Consider the following 10,961-nt stretch of genomic DNA (forward strand, 5'->3'; position numbering starts at 1 on the left):
AGATCTTAGGGGTTCCTGAAAGGGTGTTAGGGACTTGCCACAGTGATCAAGGAGGGGGGAGGGGAGGGGCAGGGCCAATATGTTTAATAATAGCTCTGATATGTTTCAGATTCTGTGCTAAATATATATATAAATAAATAAAATTAAAGAGTTTGTAAATTACTGGCTAATCTAACTTCATTTTTACTGATGAAAAAACAGGGACTCAGAGACACAAATGCCTTGTCCACAGTCATAGAACTTGTTGCTGTTGTTCAGTCACTAAATTGTGTCTGACTCTTTGCAACCCCATGGACGGTAGCACACCAGGCTCCTCTGTCGTCCACTATCTCCCGGAGTTTGATTCTATCTAACCATCTCATCCTCCTCCACTCTCTTCTCCTGTTGCCTTCAGTCTTTCCTAGCATCAGGGTCTTTTCCAATGAGTTAGCTCTTCACATCAGGTGGCCAAAGTGGCAAAACCAAGACCAAAACTCGAATTGCTCCTTTTGCATCTGCACCACAGTATCTGAAGATGTGTTCATTCAAAACTGCCTGAGATGCATGATCTGGGTTTAGCACAGGTGGTGACATGACTTGATTTCAACTTCAACAAAGGTCCATCTAGTCAAAGCTACGGCTTTTCCAGTAGTCATGTATGGATGTGAGAGTTCGACCATAAAGAAAGCTGAGCACCGAAAAATTGATGTTTTTGAACTGTGGTGTTGGAGAAGACTCTTGAGAGTCCCTTGGACTGCAAGGAGATCAAACTAGTCAATCCTAAAGGAAATCAGTCCTGAATACTCATTGGAAGGACTGATGCTGAAGCTGAAACTCCAATACTTTGGCCACCTGATGCAAAGAACTGACTCATTTGAAAAGACCCTGATGCTGGGAAAGATTGAATGAAGGCGGGAGGAGAAGGGGACGACAGAGGATGAGATGATTGGATGGCATCACTGACTCGATGGACATGAGTTTGAGTAAGCTCCAGGAGCTGGTAATGCATAGGGAAGCCTGGTGTGCTGCAGTCTGTGGATTTGCAAAGAGTCGGACACGACTGAGTGCTTGAACTGAACTGAATCACTGCCCCAGAGAAGTCTGCCTGGATCTACCAGGCCAAGCCAGTCCTTCCTGTCACATGCATTCTTGGAGCCTATACTTCTCTCTTTAAGCACTCAGTACAATTATAATGAATTTAATCACTGTGTTGCTTAACGTCCATCTCTCTTGTTAGAATGTAAGTTCCATGAATTGTCTGCAGAGTGAGACAATCTGAGTTTAGCCCTAAGTTGAGTCTCTGTTTCCTTATCTATTAAATGGGCCTAATAATTCCATTCTGCTTTACTGTTGTGAGGAGGGCAGGAGAGAATGACTAAAAGCTGGATCTGAATTTGGATTCTCATTTCCTATAGCCAGTCAAACTATGGTAGAAATTACAATCCATGCCTTGGTATTCTGAAGCCTATGGAAAGAACAGCCTAGAATGTGAGGACTGAAATTATTCCTGAGATCCTAGGGATTTAGCTTGCTGTGTTTATATGACCTTCATTTCTGATTGAAAAAAATAATAAATGTAAATTATAGGAAAAAATAGTAAATATAGATAATTGCAAGGAAGAAATTAAAAATCACCTGTGACTTCATGGTTTAATACTAATATTTTGGTATCATCTCAAAATGTTTTTATGTATATGTTTATATAATATAATTTATATGACTCAATGGACATGAATTTGAGCAAATTCTGGGATATAGTGAAGTACAGAGGAGCCTGGCATGCTGCAGACGATGGGATCATAAAGAATCCAACATGACTTAGTGACTGAACAACAAAACAAAAACAACAACAATTTATACTGCTTATAATCTGCATATTTTATTTTTAAATATTTTAGAACATTTTCATATTTAAGTAGTCTTATATAATTTGATGTTTTTATCATATTTTGTTTTTAAATTTTGATTTGAGACTGTTTCTTTTCTAATGTAAGCATTCAGTGGTATAAACTTCCTTCTTAACACTGCTTTTGATGCATCCTACAAATTTTGATATGTTATATTTTAATTTTCATTGTTATATATCTTTTTATTTCCTTTTTTGAGACCTTTTAATTTTGCTAACTAGCCTATTTAATTATGAAATTAATTTATTCATAAGGTAAAACAATCCAAACACTATGAGTTTTCAGTGAAAGAAAATTTCTCTCATTCTGTACATACCCCAGTTCCTTTCATGAAGGTAAACATAGTAAACAGTAATTTTGTGGGCCTGACAGAAACCTTCCACTTACACACATGGGTGTTTGTGGGCATGTGTGTGTGAGATAATGTGTTTCATATTTTATCTTCTATTGGACAAACAGGAACACACAACACACTCTGTGCAGCTTACATATGGGGTAGACTGATTACAAAGTTGGTCCCAACTATTCCCTCCTCATATTTCTTGCAACATAACTTTGAAGTTATTCCCATCAAGAGGGAGAATAATGTAAATCAATGAAGTTAGAATATTCCCTCACAGCTTACACAAAAATAAACTCAAAATGGCCTAAAGATATAACATGACACCAAAAGACTCCTATAAGAGAACACAGGCAAAACATTCCCTAACATAAATTGTAGCAATGTGTTCTTATGTCAGTCTCCAGTGAAAAAGAAATAAAAGCAAAAATAAACAAATGGGATCTAATCAAATTTATAAGCTGTTGCACAGCAAAGGAAACTATCAACAAAATGAAAAGAGAACCTATGGAATGGAAGAAAATATTTGCAAACAATGCAATCAGTGAGGGCTTAATTTCTATAATATACAAGCAGCTCATACGGCTCAATATAAAAATATAAACAATCCAGTCAAAAAATGGGCAGAAGACATAGGTAGACCTTTTCCCAAAGAAGACAGAAATATGGCTAACAGGCACATGAAAAAGAAAACATACTCGATATCAGTAATACTAGAGAAATGCAAATCAAAACTACAATGAAAAATCACCTCATACCAGTTAGAATGGCCATCATCAAAAAGTCTACAAATGATAAATGCTGGAGATGAAACAGAGAAAAGGAAACCCTACTATTCTGTTGGTGAGAATTTAAATTGGTGCAGCCATTATGGAGAACAGTATGGAGGGTCCTTAAAAAACTAAAAGCAGAGTTCCATATGATCCAGCAATCCCACTCCTGGACATGTATCTGGAAAAGATTAAAACTCTAATTTGAAAAGATACATGTACCCCATTGTTCATAGCAGCACTATTTGCAATGGCCAAGACATGGAAACAACCTAAGTATCCATCAACAGATGAATGGATAAAGAAAATGTGGTATATATATATACAATGGAACATTACTCAGCCATAAAAAAGAACGAAATAATGCCATTTGCAGCAAAATGGATTGACCTAGAGATTATCATACTAAATGAAGTAAGTCAGAGAAAAACAAATATCATGTAACATCACTTATAATATCACTTATATGTGGAATCTAGAAAAAATGATACAAATAAACTTATTTACAAAACAGAAATAGACTCACAGACATAGAAAAGAAACTTATGGTTGCCATAGGGGAAAGGAGAGGGGAGGGATAAATTAGTAATTTAGGATGAACAGAAACACACTATTATGCATAAAATAGATAAACAACAAGGACTTACAGTATAGCACAGGGAACTATATATTCAATATCTTGCAATAACCTATAATGCAAAAGAATTTAAAAATATATATATTTCCAATATTGGACTATTATATATATATATGAATCCTAACACGTGAACAAATGTGGGCTAACCTATTGGAAGATAAACCTCCACATGGAAATTAATTGTCCCAGCAAAGTCATTCTAAACCAGTCTACAGTGGCTGACCTCCAAACATGTGAGAGCCCATCCAAGATCAGCAGAGCTGCCTACCCAACTCACATCTGACTACCGAGTCAACCAAAGGTTAACCAACAATGAATACTTATTGATGTAAGCCACTGAATTTTGGAGCAAGTTATGTGGCAATAACTTACAGACATGTGATGTTTTCATATCAGTACATAGAATAAATTAACATGTGTAAAATGCTTAGAACCATGCCTGGCTTATAGTAAGCTTTCAAAAAATGTTAGCTCTAATTTAATTCTCCAAGCCAGGCTTCAACAGTATGAGGACCGTGAGCTTCCAGATGTTCAAGCTGGTTTTAGACAAGGCAGAGGAACCATAGATCAAATTGCCAACATCCACTGGATTACCAAAAAAGCAAGAGAGTTCCAGAAAAGCATCTACTGCTGCTTTATTGACTATGCCAAAGCCTTTGACTGCATGGATCACAATAAACTGTGGAAAATTCTTCAAGAAATAGGAATACCAGACCACCTTACCTGCCTCTTGAGAAATCTGTATGCAGGTCAAGAAGCAACAGTTAGAACCAGACATGGAACATCAGACTGGCTCCAAATTGGGAAAGGAGTACGTCAAGCCTGTATATTGTCACTCTGCTTATTTAACTTTTATGCAGAGTACATCATGTGAAATGCTTGCCTGGATGAAGCACAACCTGGAATCAAGATTGCAGGGAGAAATATCAATAACCTCAGATATGCAGATGACACCACCCTTATGGCATAAAGCAAAGAAGTAAAGAGCCTCCTGATGAAAGTGAAAGAGTAAAAAAGTTGGCTTAAAACTGAACATTCAAAAAACTAAGATCATGGCATCCGGTCCCATCACTTCATGGCATATAGATGGGGAAATAATGGAAACAATGATAGACTTCATTTTCTTGGGCTCCAAAATCACTGCAGATGGTTACTGCGGCCATGAAATTGAAAGAAGCTTGCTCCTTGGAAGAAAAGCTATGACCAACCTAGACAGCATATTAAAAAGCAGAGACATTACTTTGCCAACAAAGGTCTGTCTAGTCAAAGCTATGGTTTTTCCAGTAGTCAAGTATGGATGTGAGAGTTGGACCATAAAGAAAGCTGAGCACAGAAGAACTGATGCTTTTGAACTGTGGTGTAGGAGAAGATTCTTGAGAGTCCCTTGGACTGCAAGGAGATCCAGCCAGTCCATCCTAAAGGAAATCAGTCCTGGGTGTTCATTGGAAGGACTGATGTTGAAGCTGAAACACCAACACTTTGGCCACCTGATGCGAAGAACTGACTCATTGGAAAAGACCCTGATGCTGGGAAAGATTGAAGGCAGGAGGAGAAGGGGAGGACAGAGGATGAGATGGTTGGATGGCATCACCGACTCAATGGACATGGGTTTGGATGGACTCCAGGAGTTGGTGATGGACAGGGAGGCCTGGTGTTCTGCAGTCTATGGGGTCGCAAAGAGTCAGACATGACTGAGTGACTGAACTGAACTGAATTTAGTATTACATACTAATAATGTCTGCAAAGTATTCCACTGTATGATGTTCAGTTCAGTTCAGTTCAGTCTCTCAGTCGTGTCTGACTCTTTGCGACCCCATGAAGCGCAGCATGCCAGGCCTCCCTGTACGTCACCAACTCCCAGAGTCCATCCAAACCCATGTCCACTGAGTCGGTGATGCCATCCAACCATCTCATCCTCTGTCATCCCCTTCTCCTCCTGCCCTCAATCTTTCCCAGCATCAGGGTCTTTTCCAATGAGTCAACTCTTCGCATGAGGTGGCCAAAGTATTGGAGTTTCAGCTTCAACATCAGTCCTTCCAATGAACAGCCAGGGCTGATCTCCTTTAGGATGAACTGGCTGGATCTCCTTGCAGTCCAAGGGACTCTCAAGAGTCTTCTCCAACACCACAGTTCAAAAGCATCAATTCTTCTGCACTCAGCCTTCTTTATAGTCCAACTCTCACATCCATACATGACCACTGGAAAAACCATAGCCTTGACTAGACGGACCTTTGTTGACAAAGTAATGTCTGATGTACTGTTATTTATTCAAAGTCTTCATTTGTTGAACACATATTATTTCTACTATAAAGAATGCTGCAGTTGTCCTAATATATATATCTTTTTTGGTCTATTAATAAGAAAGAATTCTTAAAAATGTAATCGCTGGATCAAAGTATATGCACGCTTTAAATAACAACAGATAATAAAAATTTGCCTTCCAAAGTTACTCAGTTGGTTTCTACCAATATAGTATAAAATAACTGTTTCTCCTCACCATCACCAGACCCAATATTATTTTAATGACCGTATAATAATCCATCATAATATGTGCCACAATTTATTCAACCAGTCTTCATTGCTGAACATTTAGGTTGTTTCCTTCCCCCTCATATTATAAATAAGACTGTGGAGAGCATTCCAGTAGACAAATCTTTTCACACATTCATGATTATTTCCTAAGGGTAAATTCCTAGAAGTAGAATTTTTGAGTCACAGGATTTACACATTTTAAAGGATTTTGAATATATAATACCAAATAATTCCTCAGAAAAATTATACCAGATTATACTCAAATGCAGCATTTATAAAAAACCTTTACTATGGAAAACTTAGAAATATACAAAAGAAGAGAGAAGATTACAATGACTCCCCCCAGGCAGCCATCACTCAGATTCAATAATGATCAATTTATGACCAATCTATTTCACCTTTGCTGTTGTCATTGTTGTTCAGTCACTGAGTCGTCTCTGACTCTTTGTGACCCCGTGGACTGTAGCTGGTCAGGCTGCTCTGTCCATGGGCTTCTAGAGGCAGGAATACTGGAATGGGTTGCCATTTCCTCCTCCAGAGGATCTTCCCAACCCAGAGGTCAAACCTGGTCTCCTGCACTGCAGGCAGATTCGTTACTGCTGAGCCACCAGGGAAGACCCTGTTTTATCTACAACTCCCTAATTTGGTTATATTATTTTGAATCAGATCCAAAGGGGATGTTTTTAGTAAACTTCCATTTAAGCAGTTGAGGGTTCAGAAGACAAATGGAAGTGTCTCTTTTCGGCTCCGTGACAACCTGGAAGGATGGGATGGGGAGGGAGGTGGGAGGGAGGTTCAAGAGGGAGGGGACATAGGTATACCTATGGATGATTCACGTTGATGTTTGGCAGAAACCAGTACAACATTGTGGAGCGATTATCCTTCAATTAAAAATAAATACATTTTTAAAAAGAGAAAGTGTCCCTTTTCAGAGGGAATCCTCGTGGGAATCTCTTGTGACCACAGCCCAGGCCTGAGTGAGGGGCACAGGGCATGGGGGGGCCCTGGTGCATTCCATCCCTGCCCTGTGGGAGCAGTGACCCTTCAGGAAATGACAAATCCAGCCTACTTCTGAGGGCATCCAGGGCTTTTTCTGAGTCTGTATTCCCCAGCTGCATGTCATTCTCCATTTGACTAAAGCAGAGGTAATAATGTAATCCATCCATAGCTTATGTAAAAGCAAATATTTTGAGTTGTGTTTGTAGTGATTGCTGCTGAGCAGGAGGCTCTTCCTGGGTCTCTGCTGAAATTTTCCACTCTGATTGAATTTTGTGATACTAGTTGGTTACATTGCATCAACTACAAGTTACACAACCCTGGGACAGAAGTACAAGCAATTTCCTTTAACAAGAAAGTATAGTAACGGCTCAGCATCTTCCCATCTCTCAGGGCATACTACGTAGGGCTGTGCTGCGCTGTGCTCAGTCACTCAGTTGTGTCTGACTCTTTGGGACCCCATGGACTGTAGCCCCCCAGGCTCCTTTGTCCATGGGATTCTCCAGGCAAGAGTACTGGAGTGGGTTGCTATGCCTTCCTCCAGGGGATCTTCCCAACCCAGGGATTGAACCCACGTCTCCAGCATAGCAGGTGGATTCTTTACCATCTGAGCCACCAGGGAAACCCAGGAATACTGGAGTGGGTAGCCTATCCCTTCTCCAGGGGAACTTTCCACCCCAGGAATTGAACCGGGGTCTCCTGCATTGCAGGCAGGCTCTACCAACTGAGTTAGCCGGGAAGTGCCCCTCCCCCAATAGGACTGTACTAGGAAGCAAACTGCACTGTTGCTGATCCGCTGCTCTGAGGGGGAAAGAAAGGTAACTTGAAGATGTCTGTCAGTCAATTTGCAAATAAAGAGCAGCAGGAGACCCATGTTCTAGTCCAGGATAGTAAGTGGAAGGATGATGAATGCTCAAAGTTGATTTCCAAATGTCAGATTCAAAGCACCCTCAAGAGTTCACTGCAGTGATTCCCAAGCTACTGTATTAGCTCCAGAGGTCACCCAGCCTTGCTTTAAATCATCTACATGATAATGCTTGTGCCATCAGAGTCCAAAGGAAAGGCCACAGGCTTTGAGGCAAACAGAACCCGGTTTGAATCAAACTCCACCATCTACTTGCTGATTTGGGGCTGCTTCTGGGAGCAGGGAGGGCTTCTCAGAGGGCACTAGTGGTAAAGAACCTGCCTGCCGAAGCAGGAGACGTAAGAGGTAAAGGTTTGTTCCCTGGATAGACAAGATGCCCTGGGGAGGGCATGACAACCCACTCTAGTATTCTTGCCTGAAAAATCCCATGGACAGAGGAGCCTGGTGGGCTACAGTCCATGGGGTTGCAGAGTTTTGGACACGACTGAAACAACTGAACACTCATGCATGCTGGGAGCAGGGAAGGCAGGCACAATACACATTCTAAGGACAGGAGAGGGGGTGAGGAGCCTCCAATTGCTGGGATCCAGCCTGTAAACCAGTGGTCACGTCATCTTAAAGTCTTCCCCTGACAATCAGAAAGGGGTCAAAGGTCTTCCTAGAGGAAGCGGCATCTCAGTGGAAGTCAGAGGACCAGTGGGAGTCAGTCAGCCAAAATGAGGGTAGATGAATAGGAAATCAGTGTCTGTGGGTAGGAGGATTCCAGAAAGAGGGAACAGCCTCCAAAAGTTTGGAGTAAGAAATGATATGCACACTCTCGGAATTAAAGTTGTCAAGTGTAGCTGGAGTGTGATGCACCAGGATGGGGACAGGGTGACACTGAGGATGTAGCAGGAGTCAGATCTTGAAGGGAAATCCAAGGTAAATTCAGGATGATTCAGGAAACAGTATAGTTGCAAGCTTGATAGTGACAGGATCAGATGGCTGAGACTAATCTCTGGCTGCTGTGCAGAATGGATGGGAGAGAGTGAGCCATTAGGAGGCAGTTGTGGCAATGAGGTGGTCTGGACCAGGGCAGTGGCTGGGGGACAGGGAACGGTGGATGGCACTCAAAGCTATTTCATAGGTAAACAGTTGGATTGGTGATTGTGGGATATGGTAGCTAAAGGGAAGAGGGAGGGACCTGGGGTGAGCTCCTGGCTTCTGCCTTGGCCTCTGGTGGGTAGTGGTGCTATTCACAGGGGTGGCACAGGTGAAAATGGGGAGTTTGTGCTGAGTTTGAGGCCAGGGTTCTGTGGGTAGTTGTGTAAATGCTTTGGGGACTGAGAAAGGTGGTAGAGCTTGGTTGTGAGCTGTCAATGCATGAAGAGTCAAGGAAGCCATAGGAGCAGAGATGATCCTCAGGAACAGCACTTGGCCAATGAAGAGAAAAAACAATCTCCACATTGATGAAATGGCCAAGGTCAGAGATGCAAGGAGCTAAGTGAGCCATCTTATTTAAAGTTCAGAGGATGGAGCCTGACACTGGGTGGGGTGGTAGTTGATGGTAGTTGATGGCAACCCATCTCCCTGGGTTGCAATGGGGCAGTCTTGTCCCACCAGAGGGCCATTTTCACAGTCTTACCTGACCTCTCTCTTTTTGGCTGCCTCATTGGTTTAATACCAGCTATGAATGGCCTTCTAGTTGGTTCCAGTGGTAAAGAATCTGCCTGTCAGTACAGAAGACTCAAGATAGGAGAGTTCACTCCCTGAGTCAGGAAGATCCCTTGGAGTAGGAAATGGTAACCCATTCCAGTATTCTTGCCTGGAGAATTTCATGGACAGAGGAGCCTGGTGGGTTACAGTTCAAGGGGTCACAAAGAGTCCAATGCAACTGAGTGACTGAGCACACACACATACATGAATACCCAAGTCTGTCCCCACTGCCTACCCATGTTTTACAACATGAAAATGGACCACTCAATGCTCAGTCCTATAGTGTTCAGATTTTTCCAAACCAAGCAGGGTTTGAGTCGGAGACGGGGGGCTGCCTGCTCCACAGTGGATGGATCTTAAAGCCGTGGTTCGCTTCTTCATATATAGAGAGAAATCTGGTCAGGAAACTCCAGAAAATCATTTCTCGGCCATCTGTCTTACCCTGAATGGCAGCCAGAGATCGCTCACCAAGTCGTGAACAGCAGCTTGGCAGCTCAGTTGGAAACGAACCGCAGCCAAGGTGCCGGGGAGCACGCGCCGGGTTTGGTGACGGCAGCTGGCTGGCAGGCTGCTCCCAGGGTCAGCGGGACCAGATTATGCAAGGACAGGAAAATTAGCTCCCCAAATCGTCCCAGCAAAGTTAATTTTCATTGTTGAAATTAACTTTCCGTCTAATGGAATGTGGTTATGCTGCATTGACAACAAAGCCCTGAGTCCAGGTAACAGCAGCCCCGCTCACGGGTGCTAGTTTTTCACTTAGTGCTGGCTTGAGAGGAAATGGGAACTGAATAGACTCTTCCCCACTGCTGGAGGAGCCTCGAGAGAGCCTCCAGCGCCCAGCTGCCCTGAGGGCCTCAAAGCAGATGTTAACTCCTCTTCCTTGGAGTCTATTGATAGCAGGCTGACTCAATGGAAAGCCCGAATCAATGAACTGTGCTTTCAAGCGGAGCAAAAGGAAAGAAAAGAATAAACAGGTGGTGCTCTCCAGGGCAGCAAAATGTTTGTATTTATAAGAAGAAACCTTTCTGACTGCCTCCTCACTGCTCTCTCCTCCCCACCATCCAGGCTGCAGCACCACTGACTCTGTTCTTGGCATAGCACGTGCCTTCGATTTAGAACCACACCAGAGAAGGCAGGCATCCTGCTCTTGGGTTTATTGAACTGGATCATTTTTCATTATGTGTATTAAGGGGCAATTTTGGCTGAGCTAGAACTTCATTGCAAGTTATTATTCCCTCCT

The sequence above is a fragment of the Giraffa tippelskirchi genome, chromosome 5 (assembly GCF_054371585.1).
Source record: "Giraffa tippelskirchi isolate mGirTip1 chromosome 5, T2T-mGirTip1v1.2.pri, whole genome shotgun sequence".
In the NCBI taxonomy this organism is placed as follows: Eukaryota; Metazoa; Chordata; class Mammalia; order Artiodactyla; family Giraffidae; genus Giraffa; species Giraffa tippelskirchi.